The sequence below is a fragment of the Numenius arquata genome, chromosome 3 (genome assembly GCF_964106895.1).
Source record: "Numenius arquata chromosome 3, bNumArq3.hap1.1, whole genome shotgun sequence".
NCBI classification, from domain to species: domain Eukaryota; kingdom Metazoa; phylum Chordata; class Aves; order Charadriiformes; family Scolopacidae; genus Numenius; species Numenius arquata.
The window spans coordinates 57,990,069-58,010,838 of record NC_133578.1 but is presented as its reverse complement, the minus strand read 5'-3'; the positions used below and the strand labels follow the sequence as shown (position 1 = coordinate 58,010,838).

The 20,770-nt window shown below is 40.8% G+C and overlaps 1 protein-coding gene across 1 annotated transcript in view; it reads right to left on the bottom strand.

Moving 5' to 3' along the window:
* The window catches only part of OXR1 (oxidation resistance 1), a 284,062-nt gene extending 264,261 nt beyond the window's left edge, over positions 1 to 19,801 (bottom strand). Inside the window, exon 1 of the mRNA XM_074145351.1 lies at positions 19,620 to 19,801. The gene's annotated coding sequence lies outside the window, so the exon portion shown is untranslated. The remainder of the gene's footprint in view (positions 1 to 19,619) is intronic.
* Between the last annotated feature and the right edge of the window lie 969 nt (positions 19,802 to 20,770).

Here is a 20,770-nt window from a genome sequence, read left to right as displayed (position 1 = left end):
GTATCTGTTTACAAACAGTCAGATTATGAATCTGCTAACTTGCGATCCTGAAAGCTCCTTACTAAGTCAGATTAACGTGGAGTTTCTGTTTATCATCCTGACATAGCTAAAGAACCTCATGTCCAAAGAATACAAACGGCTCCCTGTTTTCAACACTGTACAGTTCAGTAAGAGCCCTCTGCCTATTTCCTGAGTTTACAGTAAAATGGGTACAATATTGCCAAACACAGTATACAGAAATGCCGACTCACCTATCTGGGTATATCAATTGCAATCTCGTCTGTTGGCAAAATGGATTTCAAAAGGTTTAAAAGATAGTTATTACATTTTTACATTTTATCAATAACTTATACCTACAGCACATGTATTTATGCAAGCCAGAATTAAAAGCCCTTTGTCCAGCAATGAATGAACTGAATAGAATGTCTATGTTTAAATGCTTAAATTTAGTGGGGCACATGCCCCACTTACGGGGTTTTATCGTGATTTTCATTCTAAGTGGCTCAGGACTAAGTATATGTAGCAAATTGTAGTCAGACAAGCAGATTGCCTGGATTGCCCCGTCTGTCACCCTACTGCAGGGTATTGCAATGGGCCTGCCCTTTTGGAAAGCAGTGACTACTATTTGGAAGCATATTTGCTTCCATCAGGAACCCCATTTAGAAGTGAATGCTGTTTTTCAGAGCTCTAAATATTGTTTACAGAACTGACACACTTCCTTTCACTAAGATTACAATTAAGGGGACAGAAGATGATAGAAATGAAACACTCAGTATAAATACATAAACAGAACTTGAGAAAAATGTCAGTTTACATATTTTGATTTTTAATAAACCAAATATTACTAACTGTTAGTCTGTCCCTGGCTTAGAGAACGAAAACTAGCACTGTTCAAGCCGTGCTGATTTATGAACAGGCACATTCCCTACCTTGTCCCAAAGGGGAGGGGAGAGAAAGAAAAAAGAGTAAACAAATTTCAGTACATACGGACCTTGGTGGTATGTTTAGAAAGATGAGCTAAAGGAGAGCAGAAGGCCCAGAGATGACAAGCAATGGTACCCGCATGCAATCTGCAACCACAGTGGCAGAAGCAAGCTCTGGGTCCACATCTTCTCCCAGAGGCTCCTGTGACCAGGCATCCCTGCCAGAAATCACAGTCTCCCAAAGGGATGGGGAGAAGAAGGTGCGGCCAAAGTCCAGAAAATGGAAAGACTGCACAGCAGGAGTACACTGGATCATCTCCCATGAGACTGGGAGGAAAGAGGGCAAGTCACTCACAGAGTCTACCAAGCATCAGATTTTGTCTCTGATTAGGCTTATCTTTATAACTGCTATATTTTTATTCATTTGTATATGCCTATGACCCCTCTATCGTATTTTGCAGCAGCCAAATGCAGGGAAAGGCTATGGATAAAAAGGGATTATTCTTTCTGCAGAAAATGGTCTATCTTTTCTTTTTTCTAAACAGTTTACAAACAAAAATCTAAACTGAATAACTGCAGCTCATGAAACTGTCTTTAAGATGATGCTGAGGAACTTCTCTTTTTGCCTTATCTCAACCACGCATTTTTCCCTAGTTTTCTTCCCCATATGAAATTATGCTGCTGGGCTTTTTTTGTTAATTAGAAACAAGGTCTCAAGACTAATCTAGCAACAGCAGAAGAAACTATTCCCTCCAAGAACACTTCACACTGATCCTCTGTTATACGACAGGAATTTTAAATATTGGAAAAAAATACTCACAAAAGGCTGACTCTAAATTACCTACTTTCAAACTCTGCATATGGAAGTGTGACACGATACTTCATCTGGCAGTTAAACTGCAATTAAAAAAAAGTAAAAATTGAAATCTTCCCATTCATATGGAACTACAATTTGCAAGTAGTATATGCAATAGCATGTAAACAATTTGCAAGAAATCTAGCTCAAAGCAATTTTTTTATTAGACCTTATGAAAGAAAAAAATGTTAAGCAAATAGATGAATCCACTGAAGATAAATATGTCAGAGAGAGCCAAAGTCACAGACATGCGGAAGTCACAGCACATATCAAAGAGCATGGAACACTCCGAAAGTAGATGGCCATATCTAAATATATTGAAAAAGATTCCCAAAGAAGTCACTCTTTATCAGTGGTCAAATCAGTCCCACTCCGAAACAAGTAACTTCAAAACAAGCTGCACCAGAATAACATTTTGGATTAATACCTTCTCCAGATGGAGTTTTCAACTTAACAAACAACAAATAGCATGAAATCTTGCAGCCAAAATGATACCGACTCAAATCTGAACAGAAGAAGCAGCACAGAGTTGAACAGAACACTTAAAGCCTGCACTAACCACCCTAAATACTCGCTCCTCCTAAAACATTCTTCATCCTAAGCACTTGGAAGGATGTGATATGATGAATGACTCAAGATACTAACATCAGCCCATTCACTGAAAAACAGACTACAGAACTCCTAAAGAAATGTGGTATCACAAGGCCAGAGCTGGATCAGAAAAACCTATCAATCTTCCTAACAAAAGCCTGTAAAATCAGTTCAGCCCTTACCCTGTACATAGAAACTTGTTTCACTCAAAGAGAAAAAGCAGACCAATTTCACAGAAGGTAACTTCTTGACTCACAAAACTGATGTTATAAAGTCACTCTCAGGAAGAAATTAAACTATAAAGCCAATTAAAATTCACCACTTCAGTAATGAAACAGCATGCAGGTTTACTTTGTCAAATGAGAGATATTGCAGAAAAAATATGAACCACACCAACAAGGAAGTAACTGCGTAAGAACTACAGCATTTTCAAAAGGGAGGCGTAAGATTCACATTTAGGAACTCAGGAAAAGAGTTTCTAACTGGAGAAACACAAAAGCAGGCTACATCAATTCAAAAAGGAACAATGAAAAATGTCTCACTGGAGAAATATTCACCTTGTTAGCATGTTTCTAACATCCACCAATTTTGTGGCCAACCACTTAAGAATGACTATTTTCTTTTAATTTTCCTATAACCTATACATAAAGAAATTAGAATGACAGAATTGAGTTACCTGTACCGCCACCTAATAATACATGAAAACAAGAGTTGCCATTTTCAAACTTAGGCCGAAAAATTACGACATTGAGAGCGTTTGTGAAGGCTGATTTTAAGAAAATATGGTAGTATGTCAAGTAGCTACTTCTTATCCATGGATAGAAAGACCTAATAGACACCTAATAGGGGTCTATTAGGGCAATTCAATAACAGAGGTCTAGTTTAGCTATTAACTAGCTCATACAGCAATTAAATGATGGAGCCTTGAGACACCTCACGTATACTCTGCTCTGGCATGTAACTTTCTGTCTGATTTCAACAGTCCTAAACACACACAGCTTTTACTGGCTTCAGTAAAGTATTTTTGAACTTCCAAAAATCGGTAGGAATTTAGCATTGTAGAAAACCAAGTGTAACAAAGACCAAATTCAATTCCACTTAGGAATAGCTTCATCCCCAAGATCTGTAACTGCAAAAAAGTATCAGCACAGACCCTCTACACTGCTCTGGCCTTCGCATTGCAACAGAGTAGCCAAAACTATTAATCTTTGATTGTGGTATTTCTTGTTTTCTCTGTTTTCTGGCCAATTGCATAGCTAGGCATAAGACAGGAGCTAAAAGCACCACACAGTCTTAAGCCATTATGTTTTGCTTTTATCATTATGGATGCTACCAATATTGGAATTTTCTTATTTTGAAGATAATTTATACCACAATACTTAAATTTTTCTTAAAGACCTAGTTTCTGTCTGGTGAAGCTTTAATTCCACCAAAAATTGAAAAGAAAATTCTAATTCTCTCTGATTTTTCAGAAAACCTTGACATTATGAACTCTTACATTGCTTTCTGAACCTCACTATGCTTTACCAATCATGTTGTTTGACAACAATCCTTAAAAATTACTTGGGACTGAAAACAGCATGGAAACAGAGAAAGGACTGAAATAAACTTTGATGGATTCAGAAGCATTTGCATTATAAAATTAAAGTGCAAGAAGTGCTGAATGACAGTAAATGGTAATTGAAAAGACAGATCTCAGAAAGAAACCGCATGGGAAAACATCATGAAAATGGCAATTTTAAGATGGATCTGGGATTGTCTATTTGTGAGTGTTGACAATACCCTAAAATCAACAAGAAAGAAGTAGTAAAACATATGGTGCCTGTATTTGAGTCTCCATTTGCAGAGTTTTAAGGTTTATAAATCCTCACGTGACATTTCAACTGTAATAGAGAACAAAAACATTGGACCTAATTATGCCTTTGTTAATAAAGTCAATTATACAGTTAATATTTCTCTAATTAAAACTTAGAATTGGTTTAACATTTTTCCTCACTTTTTCCTAAGAAACATGTGAAGTTAGAACATTAGGAACCAACTAAATATTTTTTTTGCAAGTCATTATTAATATGGAAATGAAAATAATTGTATTTCTATATGAAAAACATCCAAAAAGATTAAGTAATTCCTTATTTTTTATTAAATTCAACTCCATATATAATATCAATAATAATAGTGCTGCTTGCTCAAGTGCTACTAAAATGACACTGGGCATTCAGTCCACTGTATAGAAGCTTGGTTTTTAGGCTTAGAAGAGTAGAATTGAGATCAGGAGTGAACGAAGACATCACTTATTTCCTACTTATCCATTTCCACTTAAATAGCAGCTTAAAAATCCTTAATTATTCCAAACTAGGACAGATCATATCTTTTCTTTTTTGCACTTTGGTACAAGAATGAATCTAAGAAACCTGCCTGCTTTACGGGGCTGTTCTCAGAGGTTAAAATAGGAGGTGATCAGTATGGGAACCCCCTAGATCTCGTTAGCTGAGGAGGGAAGGAGTTTTTACATACTCTTACAGTTCCAGGTGGAAGTCTGAAGGAGATCCTTCACGTGCTTCATCCTCATGCTTAGCACTGCTGTTCTTTTTTTAGCCAGGAGGGGCTTATCTTATTACCCTTCTTAGCTGTGATCTCCAGATAGAACTGGAGAACACCATCATCCAAAAAGGTACAGGCAGCACACAGTAAACAGGCAATTCAGACATTCCCCTGTGCCTCTTAAATGCCTAACAGGACTCTTGTTACACTTCAGCTTTGTGCATCCCATTACTGTAAAATCATACCACTTCCTTTCTCTTACTTCAGGTAAAATTGATACAGTGTAATAACGAACCCCATGCCTATGTTTTTTAAATACCCATACTGCTTTGTTGAACTGCAGTTAAAGTCACTTGGTTTTCCGCCTGGCCTGATGCACACACTAGTTTTTCACCATCATCTGATGAATAATTCTAGCTTTCTATATACGTGCGTAAACAGGTTCCTCTATTCTGTTTTAGGTATTACACCATGACCATTACAAGCAGTTTTTGCACAGTCTCAAACTGTCTGCATTAGGTATTTTTTCTAGCAATATTCAACTGTGGCACCTGCAAAGCAATCCAGGGCATAAGAGGAGTGAGAGTGACAGAGTATGTTCTTAACAAAATGACAACTTCACCACTATCCCAACAGAATATACGGGGGCATAAATTACCGTTAGCACACTGCAAATGCAAGGACATATGAAAATGCTTGAGAACAGAGCCCTCTGGAAGAAACAGAACACTATCACATAACCAAAATAAAATTCCAACACTTGTCAGAGGTTATATATCTAATGTTGGCGCAGGCTTACAAGTTCTCCATTCATATAAAAACCTCACTATCACTGCTACAGCCTAATAAGTACGAGATGCAGTTGCCTGCACCAATATAATTACAACAGCTTCGTCAGTGAGTCACAGGCGAAAATCTGGTCCATGCTGATACATTATGCAGAGCATCTATAAAAATGACTGTGCTGATAGCATTAAGTAAAAACTATGACCATGGAATTGGAAGCATTGCTGTTGTCTCCACAATAGCAGATTTATCCTTCATATAACAAATATAGGGCAGTGAAAAAATTAGCACCTCAAAAACATAATAAGCAATTCAACAACAAAAGATTCTACTATCTACTCATTTTTATTCAGCTCACTCAGTATATGAGCCGATATCAACCAAAAGATTTGAACTGTGAACTGCAATGTTTCAAGGTCATTTCTTTCCAAACAAACAGGATTTTAGCAGAAATTTAATTAATTGGAAGTGAATGAAGATTGTTTGTGGGTTTTTTTCCCCTCTGTTCCTGTAATCTGTTTATTTTACTGTCAAGCACAGTAGAGCTACTTGAAATTTGCAAAACAAGGGAGAAACACAAAATACTACTGTGTAAAAACTTAATTTATGCAAGTTATTTTTCTCGCCACATCTGGCTTGACACCCTGCAAAGAATGAACAGGAGACATTTTTCCCATTTATCCTGCAATCACAGTATTCAAGGATTTGTAGCACAGAGCTGGTTCTCTCTTCCAGCGTCCTCCAACTGCTCCAGTCACAGCAATATGTTTGCACCCATTCCGTCCACTGTGGTGAGCAGCATTTAGGGACCAGCCATATGTAAAAATATCATAAAATCAGTGGTGCTGCAGCAGAAAAACCCTTATGTGCTTTTAAAACTGATTAAAAAAAAAATACAAATTCATACCCTCAGTAGCATGCATGTCCAGTCCACTGCAGCTTAGTTCCCCATTATCAATTAGCCAGAAGTTAGATGCCAAAAAATACATATGGACTTAATTTTATTAAATATAAAAACAAACATTTGCTTCCCTATTGATAAACAGAAGGTAGGAATATTCTCCACACATGGCTCAAAGCTGCTAGCAATACACTATCTGACCCTTCACTAACACATGGGAAGAACCCATCTCTCGCCACCTGTTGATTTGTAGGGCTGATTAACAGAAAATTATCCAGCATCTTCCAAATGTTAAAATAAAATCAGTCAAAGTCTGTCTCCCATGGCTCTGTTCTAGACTCTAGACCCTGCTGAAGTAGGTCTTTAAAGAAAGGGCTAAATTTCTTTGTTTCAATGTGGAAGTACTGTTGCTCTGTACAGTTTTATTGTTTTGGTCATAAATTCATATTTCACTGAATTTCACTGAATTTTTAGAGTTGGAAGGGACCATAAAGATCATCTAGTCCAACTCCCCTGCCGAAGCAGGATTGCCCAGAGCATGTTAGAGCATGTTACGCAGGATTGCATGCAGGCGGGTCTTGAAAATCTCCAGAGAAGGGGACTCACAACCTCCCTGGGCAGCCTGTTCCAGTGCTCTGTCACCCTCACTGTGAAGAAAGACTTTTAAGAAAGAATATTAAAGACTTTTAACGTTGCATCCATTAGTAAGAAAGGGTCAGAACTAGAACTTCCGAACACAGATAACTTGTGCAAGGAGGAAAAAAACCACAAGCTTAGGCATGAATTCCAATGTAGTAGTACTCTGTAACAGACTAAGCCACAATCCCTGTAATCTCCTGTCCCAAACTCTATTAGTTAATACCCTAATTTAAACTTGGAATTAAATGCTGTTCTTGTACCTCACCCTTAACCAACCATACTCAAGTCATGCTTGATGTGACTGGGCTCACAGATTTTTTAAAGTGTTCTCCTAGTGGCTTCATATAAACTTTTTTGCATCATCGTTTTTTACAAAAAAAAAAAGCTTTAAAAATTAGTGTGACCTATTAGCAATATTAAAACTGTACCCATAATGTCAAAAGATTTAAGAAGAGCCAAGCATGCAGAGGCAGGCTAGATGATTTAGTTGGGAAAGGGGAGAAAAAGTTTTGAGTCAAATGGTCACTTCAGATCCTTTGTTGGGATTCATAATTTGGAGTCATGCATTCTTACAAATACATGAACTCATTATTGCATCATACAAATGCAAACGCTCATTTGCACAGAGTCAAACTTTTTGTTCATGCAAAGTGATGTATATACTTTATGGATCTATGAAAATATCTTCTCTTCAACATCGAGAGCCTAGCTGAGATAACATCAAAACAAAGCAACACAAAAGATTACCATTTAAAAAAAGAACAGGAACTTTATCTAAATGTCACATGCTAAGGAATGATCAATACAACATGATAGTAGTCTTGTCTTAGCTATGATGATCTAACAGCCAAACGAAGATGACATTTTTGTGCTCCTTCTAGGTGTTCTCCCACATCTCAATAGCTGTATGTTTGAAGAAAGCATCTTAGAAGGTTATAGTCTGAAGTCCTTCAGGAAAACTGTTGCAATTCTAGCCCAAGATCAAGAAGTCGATGCTAAGTTTAGTTTCTTTGGATAAAATACTATCATTTTATCTTTTTTTACCTGCTAGAGAGATATGGTTAACAATGCACCAAGAACAGACTAAAAGTTGTAATAAGACTGTCATTCAAGTTAATCAGTTATGTGTATCTTAACCATAAACAAATTTGCAGGCTTCATATATGCTGCAGCTCAGAGATGGTCATAATCATTAATTTATCACAATTCAATTTTTATTAAATGAAATAGTAATCTTCCTAAGCAAGGACACATGACAAAACACTAGTGGTTTAAAATTGCAACAGTCCAGAACTCCAAACAAACTTGAGTAATTTAATCCTGGCATGGAAACTGAATGCTTGATGCAATGAAATTTGCGTGGTGCCACTGTGTAAGCACTGCGGTATAAAATGTCAGGTACAAGCATCTGGAAAACTACAAGCTGCTTACACCAGCTCCGCTGCATCGCACTCAGTCTGTATTTCTGTAGACTGGCACAATTTATATTAATTTACCCATCAAAAAGCCATTATCTTCACTTTTTTTCCAGACTATTCTTTAAAATCCTTCTAATAATAATGCACAACCACAAAGTGACTTAACTCATATGCATTAAAACACATTGATGACTGCTTTTGCCCTCACACAGGTATAAACCTGGCTCATTTTGGCAAACATGAATTAATTCACCTCGAAAATACTTACAGACCTTTGAAAGAAAGGGATACTGTGTTTGTCATCGGAAGTTATTTAAAGCCAACTCCTCCTATTATCTAAAGATCTCCTGGTTTATGTAGAGGCCTGCATTTGAAAAACTAAAAACAGAAAATTGACCTACAACGTGACTGGGTATTACAAGGAAGTGGAATAAATAAAGGAATTTTTAAAAAGATATTTTTTTACTTTTGTTCTTCCTCCTCTTGGATTAACTCAGACAGCAAAAGAGATGGGTACATTTGCCACACTGAGTTGTAATTAAAATAACTGGGAAGGAGAATTAGAAAGCAGAAAGCAATTAGCAGTTACTATAAGAATTTAGAAGAGATGACAGGGATCCTTTGCATGTTTCATGAAGATGGAATGATTTCCTTCCTATGAATGCCGACTTTCAGATTTCTTCAAGATTTCATTTATTTCCACTAAAGAAACCCTCCTGAGTTCCAATCAGTGGTCTCTTATGTTCCCCAAAAGAGATCACATGGATTGACACACCGTTCTTCCTTTGGGGAGTTCATTTCTACTGCCCATTGCCACACCACAGAATCATAGAATCGTTTGGGTTGGAAAGGACCTTTAAAGGCCACCTACTCCAAACCCCCTGCAATGAGCAGGAACATCTTCAACTAGATCATGTTGCTCAGAGCCCTGTCCAACCTGACCTTGAACGTTCAAGGGATGGCGCATCTACCACCTCTCTAGGCAACTTGTTCCAGTGCTTCACCACCCTCAGAATAAAAAATTTCTTCCTTAGATCTAGTCTAAATCTTCCCTCTTTTAGTTTAAAACCATTATGCCTCATCCTATCGCAACAGACCCTGCTAAAAAGTTTGTCCCCATCTTTCTTATTAGCCCCCTTTAAGTACTAGAAGGCTGCCATAAGGTCTCCCCAGAGCCTTCTCTTCTCCAGGCTGAACAACCCCAACTGTCTCAGCCTGTCCTCATAGTAGAGGTGCTCCAGCCCTCTGATCATCTTCATGGCCCTCCTCTGGACCCACTCCAACAGATCCATGTCTTTCCTGTGCTGAAGATACCAAAGCTGGACACAGTACACCAGGTGGGGTCTCACGAGAGCAGAGTAGAGGGGGAGAATCACCACCCTCAACCTGCTGGCCATGCTTGTTCTGATGCAGCCCAGGATATGGTTGGCCTTCTGGGCTGCAAGTGCACATTGCCGGCTCATCTCCAGCTTCTCACCCACCTGTACCCCTGAGTTCTTCTCGGCCGGGCTGCTCCCAATCCCTTCATCCCCAAGCCTGTACTGATATCAGGAGTTGCCCCAACCTAGGTGCAGGACCTTGCACTTGGCCTTGTTGGACCACGAGGTACACATGGCCCCACTTCTCAAGCTCATCCAGGTCCCTCTGGATGACATTCCTCAGGCGTATCCACTGCACCACTCAGCTTGGACTCATCTGCAAGCTTGCTGAGCATGCACTTGGTCCCACTGTCTATGCCATTGACGAAGATATCTTACAAAACCCTTGCGCCTTTGGGGTAAAGAGAAACAAAAGTGGTTAGAAGTGACTGAGGGCATAAGAACGGATTGGAAAGGGCAGTTACAAGTTTGCACTGTGCCCGTGCTACAGTTTTAGGGTGTCTCTCTTATATAGGACCCTGAAAACTGGGGAAAACAGAAGATAGAGGAATTTGGGGAAAATACGTATGAGGAAGTAAGAGTATCTTTTCTGATTATTTCTCAGTACAATTGTGTATTTGCAATACCTCCCCTTTAAAGCTTCAGTGAGGTCAAGCCTGATCTCTAGGTACAATCTAAGCCTTGCTCAAAACTTACTGCAACACTGGCTAAGAGCAACATTAGAAGATAGTGACAGAACAGCAGTGAGACAACTTTGAGTTCACTGCACCACGTTCCTGTGCCAAACTAGATACTCGGATAGTCTCTGATTACATTTCATCATCACATTGCTCTCCTTCCAAACACTGCAAGCTCCTTCCACTCATGCAGATTCTCCACCTCGGCAACTTCATCCACTGCCACCATCACTAGTTTCACAGATTTTACAGACCTTTGCTAGTGCTGTTGGATGCAACGTATGTATATATTAGTCTTCCAGCAGACAAGTAACGTAATTTTGATGCGTAAAGCCGTATTTCCTTCATGGAGTATAAGGAAAAGTATCACACTCACCAAAACCACTTGTATCTTAATTCCGTCTCACTTGCTCCTGTCTGTGTTTAATTACTCTCAACTATTTATATGTAGCAATGATCATGAGGACTGTTACACAGATCTCTTTTTATGTGGCTACATCATCACCACAAGGAGCTTTTCTCCTTTTCAAAGACATCCTAATTCAGAAGGCTGGATGCAGTTTGATGAGGACTTGAGTAGGTACCAACCTCTCATATACTGCTATTTTCACAAAGTTAAGAACCACAGGTCACAAAGTGTCTAAACAATATTCTCAAAGAGGATGCGCAAACAGCTTTATACAGTTTCCAGCTATGTGTTCACATAGCATTTCTTTTCACCATGACTGCTTCAACACTCAGAGAACACTATTTACTAAGTAAGCAGCTAAGGTATCCAGTGTCTAGTCTGATCAGAGTTGTTCAGTCCATGGCCTTATAGTACTTTACTTAAGCTCTGCTAGGATACTAGAAGTATTAATTTCCTCATTAGCCTCTCCAAGGTGATCATCACAGTATTAGAGTATTTAACCAAAATTAATGAACTTATCTTTCCATATCATGCTATGTCGTACAGCTAGTATTGTCTTCATTTTACAGACACAGACTTGAAGTATAGAGACTAAAGTTAAATGGAAAAGTCTTCAGTTACTCTGGATATCCAAGCAGCTTCAGCTCTGATATTTTAAGTTGCACGAGAGTCAGAAATACAAGTTTACAATAACAAATGGGAGGAAGAGCTAATGGGTTGTGAAGAAGTGGAACAATGAGGTGAAACACCCTTAACAGTGGGCTCACCTGAATTACAACAGGACAGGAAGAATCGGAATCTTTGGATTCCTTCTGGACTCTGTAAAGCCCTCACAAGACAGACTCCACTACTTGCACATCCTCCCAGTTGTCCAGTGCTGTTCTCATCTTCCCTCAGCCCTACTCCATCACTATCACCACCCTCCAACAACTTTATCCAACCAACACGAAGATTTTGTCCAGGCAGCTCATCCATGTCCTAATCTGACCCAAAACCAAGACTTTCTCTCTCACAGTCCCCAGCTCCAAGGACAGCTCTTTTTGCTTCAGCATTTTAGTCAGGATGCTTGCTTATAAGGTTACATGAACTCCAGGCACATCCCAGTGCCTCAGTGCTTTAAGGACATTAAGAACACCAACAACATATCAAAAATTTCACTTTTTTCAATCACCATTGCCATAGACAATAAGCTGCAGAAAAGAACAAACACTGGGTAAGTCCTGCTTGGCACTGTCTTAGATGTGAGCACTCACACTCAGCTGAAGAAAGCTGTGCCCTCTGGGACCCCTGAACACAGGGACCCTTTGAATGGAAAGCTGTGCCTGGAGGTAGAGTCTCAGATGCAATGCGGCACAGCAATACTGCTACTGCTTTACACCCAACGCTCCAGGTACAGTCTGAGGATAAAGTAAGCACAAGGTTACACTGGGAAAGTACAAAAAGCAGCTATTATGACAGGGACTCCTGAGAAAAATGTTATACTCAGAGCCTCAAATTTTATTATCTGTATCAACAGTTTAATTCAAAGATAAAAATAAAATACACACTTTAACTATGTAAAAACAGTTGCTTAATTATGTAAGCAACAGTGTAGCCCTCTAAAACATGTAAATACACACACACTCCACTGTAGAAAGCTTACAGCAGGGATGCTCAACATACAGGAAGACACTGGGAAGTAGTAAACAGAAAAATCAACTGAGCAGTGAAGCTTTAATAAATGTTAGTTCCACTTCAAAACTTTCCCTATAATTCTATAATTTCTTACACATAGCTATTCCAATGTTGCCATTCTAGAGGTGGCTAAGTCATTCACTGCTTCAGGTAAGACTTAGTGGAGCATACTCTCAGGTTATAAGCTTTCAGGTGAGGCACATGTTAGTGAAAAAAAATAAGGAAATAAAAAAGGAGGTATGACAGTCTGCATATGGAAAAGTGTTTCACAGTCAAGTGTTCCACATGGATCAGCTAATTCCTGCTACTATCATCCTTTCTGGCATATGGAAAATGCGTGCAAAAAAGACACAATTTATTTTTGCCATGGTGATATACTAATGGTAACAGAAGGTATGAGTGGGACTTCTATCAGTGGTTTAAATCCATACTTAGAATTAGTGTAATTCCCTGAAAAACATTCAAGCAGAAAGTACCACAAGGGGCTTGAGGTTTCATCTAGAAGTTAGACTGACTACTAATGAATTAGCATTAGTCTTATGGCCATAACATTTCACCGCAGTTAGTGTTCATACTGACTCTAGGAAAAAGAAACAAAAAAAGATACAGTCATAATTCCAGAGAAAATTACTGAAAACCCACAGAGATTAATGATAAGATCCCAAAGGAGAACTAAAGCCAGAAGAAACAAATATATTTTGTTTCCCATTGCATCCGTTTGCTATTGCTGTTTGCAGTCTTGGATAAAAGCCGTTTCCTTCTCTAAAGGGGATTTAAAAACTGTTATAGATTCTCTTTTCAGAAGCTACAGAAGCTGTGATAATCATTGATTAATCATCTCGGAATTTGCTTGTATCAACAACATGGATGTCCTGGCTTTTTGGTGCAACAAAATGCATAAGACAACTTGGAATTCAACTGCCAGAGATTCAGATGACTGGATAGATTAGGTTTACATCAACAGTATATAAATACCAAGTTCTGAAATAACAATATTAATAATTTAAAATCACAAAGGAAATATAAAGAAGACTCACAAGTGAATCCAATTTCATTGCAGTGACTATAAATACTAACATTTTAGTAAGCTCTGTATTATTTATGAAATATGACGATGATTTATTACTAAGCTTTTGTACAGCTATGGTTAGATTAAGGAATAACTAATAATGTATTTGCTGTTATTTTAGAAGGTGTCTCCATGGAATCTGGTTGCATTATGCCTTGGGGAAAAAAGTTCTGACTATAGTATCAAAGTCTTATCTTTATGTGCATGTCATATTATATAAAGGTTTCTGGATACTTATTATCTATACGAATACTTAAGTGAACTATGTTTTACCTATGAATTTGTTTCACATCTATGCATTCCAAAAGCATTTTATACAAAGAAGCACAGGAGACAGGTGATTCTTCTCCTCTGTTTCCACAACTCAAGTTCATAGTGAAATGAATGGGAATTGTATACATAAGAAAAATTGTATAGAAAGAAAAAGCATAACAACTAAGTAGCCATGCTGTGTTCCCATAGCATACTTTTTTTCCTCCAAATTTGGTGTTTTAATGGGTGAGATCACCCATTGAAAACAGACAAGATGACTCCTAGTAATCTGTCCCAAGGGCTGCGAGAACACCTTCCAAAACAAAGTGTGTACCAACAAACAAATAGTACCATTGACCAAACAAGGCACCTACACTGTCAAGAAGCAACACTTTGTCTTCCAGAGGTATTCTGACTTTGATACAGCTTTGCTTCACATGCTCAATAAGGAATACCACATGTCCATGATTGCACAGATGTTAACCTTGCCTTTACAGGCACGCAAGGGGTATGTCGCAGGTTAAATCAAAATGTTACTCTTTGGTCACTGATGATTGAAGAAGGTATAAACTGTAACAGTGGATCTTACATGACTAAGGCTCTTAGTCACAGACCAACAAAGTTCCCATCCTCCACAGAAAATGGTCTTGCTTTCGCTAACATCAGCCTAAGCTCTGCCTCCAGTGTTCAAAATTTCCTTTCATTCATCTTTCACTGTTGATCACTGAGAGATTTACTAGCAAAGTATTAAAAACTTATATCTACTTCACTGCCAGAGATTTCTTTATGTTCTCTCCCTCCTATTAGGGCACTGACTTTTTTTGCCCTTATTTTATTTCTGTGTGAAGTTACAGCACATTCAGGAAAAGAATATGCATCCAGGACATGCAATAGGTGTAACTTCCAAGTTCTGAGAAACAGAGAAACTGACTAGTTTCAAAAATGAAACAGGACTGAAAATACATAAACAGCATGAGATTTGATGATCTGAGTCTTTCAAGAGGTCTTCATCGATCTATATGTACTTTCACAGAAAAAACTATTAGACAATATGTAGCTCTTTGAACAGGCAGATAGTCAGATCTGATAGCTAGAAGTTGAATAAAAACAACACCAAACCAAAAATAAGTTATTAATAGCAAACACTTAGGCTAATTAATACCTGGAAAGCTCACAATGGATTTGGATGCATTGACAAGTGTTAAGAAGGGCTCACTCCAAATTTTTAAATTAAGAGTAACTTTATTTTCTAAGTGGTAAGTCTCATTCAACCAAGAATTTACTCAGAGCCTGCCAGTTTCTATTATAAGGGAAGTCATTGCACATGTCCCTCTGGTTTTATAATGTCCATGGCTGTGCTGCAGGAAACCCATTGTTCCTCACAAGTTTCAAGTTTTCAGATCAGTCAGTCAGGCTTCCAATGTTGATTAACTATTCATTACTCAGTAAGTACTTTGTTACTTCAGTCCTAATCTTGGGGGGTGGGGGCAGAACCAGACCCCCATTGTATGGAACAAAAGGGTCAGAAAAGCTTACCAGAAATATATAAATTGGCTAAGACTTATAAGTCCAAGCCTGAAAACAACTGGATCCAGCAAAAAGAAAATAAAGAGGAGACTGGTATACCTTTCACAGCCTCCAGCTATTCAAGGAAGAACTCACACAAATACACTTGTCAACTAACACCACCGCACACTTTATCCTGCTGCTCAGAATCCCATTTTTTCCTGTCCCTGTGCTATGTGGACAACACGTTATATTGACCCCAGAGAAAGTAGAGTCCTTTGCTTTGTGACAAACAGCATGTGTTCAGGACTCTGCTGGAACTCCATTATGAGACACATCCAGCTTGTGTGCAGCCATCCTCTCTTCCCTTTGCTCCCATGTCTAATGCCCCTCCCTCGTGTGATTTCTCACACATCAAACAATAAAGACACCTGAGTGTATTCCGGAGGAGTAACAAAGTAAAGCCAAATGGTCCTTCCCCCTCATGACATTTAGAAGTTAAAAAGCCAAAATTCCAATTTGTTCTCAGCTGCGAAACTGTGGAAGATTAACATGAGTTTTTGTATTTTCCTCCCTATTTCTCTTTTCTCTTCAATTTTTTCTTCCTCTCCAAACCCTCCTATTGTAGGCAGAAGAGTAACAAAAAATAGCAAATAATCCTTCTATCTCTGTTTTGCTAGAGCAACGTAAGAAAGCGGGAGCAGGAGGTCATCACTTGCTTCAATGTGTAATTGAGAGATATAGGCAGTAACCTTACGTACAGGAGAAATTTGTTAATTGTACTGCTGCAGCCACAGATAAGCTCTCTCTGTGACAGAGACCTCTGCACAATCTGAAAGATTTTGACCTGGAGATCCAATAACTTCATGTCTTAGAAACTGTATGACACATCCATAACATATCATGAGATATCCTACAGATACTCAAGAGTAGGTACAGATACAGAGAAGGTAGAACTGGTAGGAGCAGATACTGTAATAAAAGGGTAAATTACAGCTCATTGCTGCAGTTCACCACATGAGCATCTGTTTCCAGCACAAAACACCATTGATGAAATGACGATAGCAGTGTCTTTTTCAAACACGTGAAGGTCTTCCTCAAGAGTTTTGGAGCACATGCAATTCTTTGACTATCCCAAATTGCTCCTTCTCCTCTGATGGCAACAGTTCACACACCAAAGAAGGACACCCTACCTTAACAAATATCTGCTGCAGTAGACATGGAAGCCATCCTAAATTTAAAGTAAATGGCTCTATTAATCAATCAGCACCTCCTGAATGAATCCATTCATGAACACATAGCAATCTTACGCTAACCTGACACCCAACCATGCTTGTTAGCAGTAACCGTTTGCTTTTGTAGGGTTGTCACCTCCTGTGTTTCAATAATATGCTCAATTTAATATTTTTGCTATAGTAACTTAAGAAACAACAGCAGCTCACTGAAGAATGAAGAAATGTTACAGTAGTTCAACAACAAAAATGAATGCTAACGGACCTTCTTGCGAATTAACAGCTAATCGGTAATGCTGACAATCCTTGACTACTGCCTTCAGCTATCAGCCTTACAGAATAATCACTTCCCTGTTAAAATTTCCTAGGGCGTTATTAATAGGGTTTTGGTTTGTTTGTTTTTTAAATTAAAGTCAACTGAAAAAAAAAAGTATTTTGACTTCTCTTTCCATGGTTCTGTTACTCCCCAAAGTCCTGGGGGAATGAGTATATATGATTTCCTATAATGCAAGATGACACACTTTATTAAAAAAAAAAAAAAGAGGGAGATATTTTCTTAGATTAAGCAAATAATGCAGAAAAGAGTTTTCAAGACATGGAGAAAGAAGATTAGAGTTACTTTTTTCTGCCTGAAGGAAAAAAATAACTATGCAAATGCTGTAGCTGCTAACTAGATATTCCCAAACAATTAATATGTAACCCCACTGCCACTCAAATAATTTTCACATTTCCAGTAGTTGGGCTCAAACCTAGACAAGAAATAAAGGATCAACTGAGACTCTACAGGAACTATACCACAGCATATATTCTAAGGATATGTTTATATGCTCTATCAGCATATGCTTTGACTATCAAAGAATGCTTATCTGTTTAGAATGCTGAAATAATTCTATTATATGAGCTCTGGGACGATAATATTAAAATGTCATAACAGTAATATGCACTACAAACGCCACCTATTAAACAAATAGGTGGCATAAGGAAAGCATTTTTAATACTTGCACTTTGAAGGCTTCTGATATTTTGAACAATTTTGGTTTTGAAATACCTAGTATTATTTCAGCTCAAATTTAATTACAGGAGAAAAATGGCAGGTTACCACACACAAAAATTTTCATCTTTGTTTTTTACCATCATCAACATAGGTAACACAAGCTGTTCTTTCCCTGCTGCATTCTCTTATGGTCTCATGCAGAAGGCAAAAGGCATCTACTCAAAAATTCATTTTTTTCCCATTATTGCACACTCATAAAAATGGAACTGACAGCACAGCAGCTTATTCATGCACAAGTCAGATCCCAATAGCACATACCGACTGGCTTTCAGACACCCACAGATCAATTGTTATTGTTTGAGGGGCTGCCTTGTTAGGGGCTTTTTGTTTCATTTGGGAGATGGGAAGAGTTGCAGAGCTACGGGAACAATCACACAGCAGTCTTCCTGTCTCCACTACAATAATAGTAATTAACAGAAACAAGAATATGCACAGTAGGGATGTGAAGTCTTTAACTACTTTATAATGCATCTAAATTTTGATGAGGCTTAACATGCAGACATTTCAGCTTATATGAATATTCACCTCCCAATATTCCACCAAATCTAAGTCAACAGGCACAGACAATCATGCCTGTAAGAGTGTCAAAAGTCAGGTCATTAAACTGAGAATACCTGCCGGAACGGTCTAATGTAAATTAAGACAGACTGTCCACCGAGAGCACCTTACTGCCCCTCGCTTAGTCCAGTTCCTTCACCAGTGACACGCTAAGCAGCAACATTTTCGTGACATTCAATTTCACAGAAAGCTCCTCAAATTCCCCCTCCTCTATTACTGAATCACTTTAATTAGATGGCCTTCTTAACACAACTTCACAAACAGCAACGAGCCACCTCTGAGTAGGGAAGCAGTTTTCGAAACCTTTCCTCATTTCAGAGCACAGAAAAAGAAATTAACTAAATCATGCTGCTTTCAACGTTAAGTGAAGAACTTTACATTCCCTAGTATCAGTAAAAAACAGTGTTCAAACGGACTTTACATGCAAAAAGGACAACAGAACAAGCATTTTTAAAAAGAAATATCAAACCCCCATTTTCAGAGGAAAAGAACCTCGGGGCATAGTTTGGTATTTGTTTGCTGCTGAGAGCTAAGTTAAAACACTGCACCCCTACTAAACTAGAAGAACACCCAGAATAAATTGTCACACGAGGGAGCAGAAACGCGTGTCGTTACAGTTTCTCTCAGCAAACACTCTCTTCCCTACGGTACCATCTGTTAAATCAAAAACTCCTTCAAACACCCCAGCGTCGGTGATTCCGACGATGCACGGGCTGCGCGGCCACTTGCGCGGGATTTTCGCCCCCTTCGCGGGGTGAGCGCAGCCTCCCGCTCCTCGCTGCGTCTCTGGCAGCCGCGCAGCGCTCCGCGCCGCGCCGGACCGTCCCTCCCGGCGGCGGGGTGGCCACACGCACCTGAGGAAAGCCCCTCGCCCGCCGCCCACCCGCCGTGGCCGAGCCGCGCCGGCAGGCCGCGGCCCGCGCCCGAGGCGGCAGCACCCCGCAACGCGGGGCGAGCCGCTACCCACCCGGGGGGCTGCGAGGCCAGGCAGACAAGTTGCCTCCCAACCACAGCACACACGCCGCGTCGCGTCCCGCCTGACGCCGGCCCCCAGGGGAAAGGGGGGAACGCCGAACTCCGAGCCCCTGCCCCAGGGAGGCGGCACCCGTTGCCCCCCTCCGCCCGCCGGGCCCCCCGGCCGCGGAGAAACTTACTGGCGGGCGGCGGCGGAGGAGCAGCGGCGGCGGCGGCACGCGCCTCCCTCACGCGGTACCCGGCCGCGCGCCCGCCTTCCCGCCCGGCGCGCGAGCGCAGCCCCGGCGCGGCGGCCGCTGCCGAGCGGGTTCGGACATGCTCAGTGCCCCCCGCCGCCGCCGGGCGGAACCTACCACCGGGGAAGGGGGGGGTGGGTGGGGAGGAGGAGAGAGAGAGAGAACGGGGCGGGGGGGGGCACACGGAGGAATAAGGGGGCAGAGCTGAATGCTACCAAGCGGGCGAGCTAAAAATAGGCGCCGCAGAAAAGAACGGCTGGAGCTTAAAGGGGCAGAGGCGGCCTCGATTTCTGCAGCCCCGGGGCGAGGGGTGACGGCCTCCCGCCGCGCCGGGCCTCCCCGCGGTGTCGGAGGAGAGGCACCGTAAACGGGAGGGACGCCCGCGCTGCCCGCGCCCGAGTCCCGTCCGCGCCTTTGCGGTGGCAGCCGTGCGCTGCGCTGCCCTCCCGCCGCAGCGAGCGTGGCTCCGCTCCGGGGCGGGGGGGCTCTGGGGAACGACCGGTGGGGCGGCGGCCGGGCTCTGCCCGCCCCTCACCTCTCCTCACCTCAGCGTCGAGCCCCGCACCTCTCCTCAGCGCCCCTCTCCTCACCTCAGCACCGGGCCGGGCCCCTCTCCTCAGCGCCGGGCCCCTCACCGCAGCGTCGGAATCCTCTCCTCAGAGCCGAGCCGGGCCGGGCCATTTACCTTAGGGCCGCCCCCCCCCCCCCCGCCCCGTGAAGAGGCAGCTTCAGAAATCAGGTCTAGAAAGTGTGGGAGAGGATGCCAAGCGGTATCTTCATGAGGTATTTCTCGAGAGGCTTCTCCATCCTGCTCTGAGGTGTTGGGTTTTGTGGCCGAGGCTTGGGGAGAGATAAACTCACACCAGCTCTCCGGTGAAGCCCAGAGCTGTCAGATGGCGATGTGACAGGTCCAAGGCAAAGAGCTGACAAAACAGTCCCCCTAAATATGTTTTTCTAGGCTGGAGGACATGGCAAGCAAAATGACATGGTCACACTCTCATAGACAGTACTATGCTTCAAACCTTGGAGCTATAGCTAATTGTTAGAAATTAAAAGCCCCCCAGGTGTTTGTGAATGGGAGTTTCTGGTGTGTT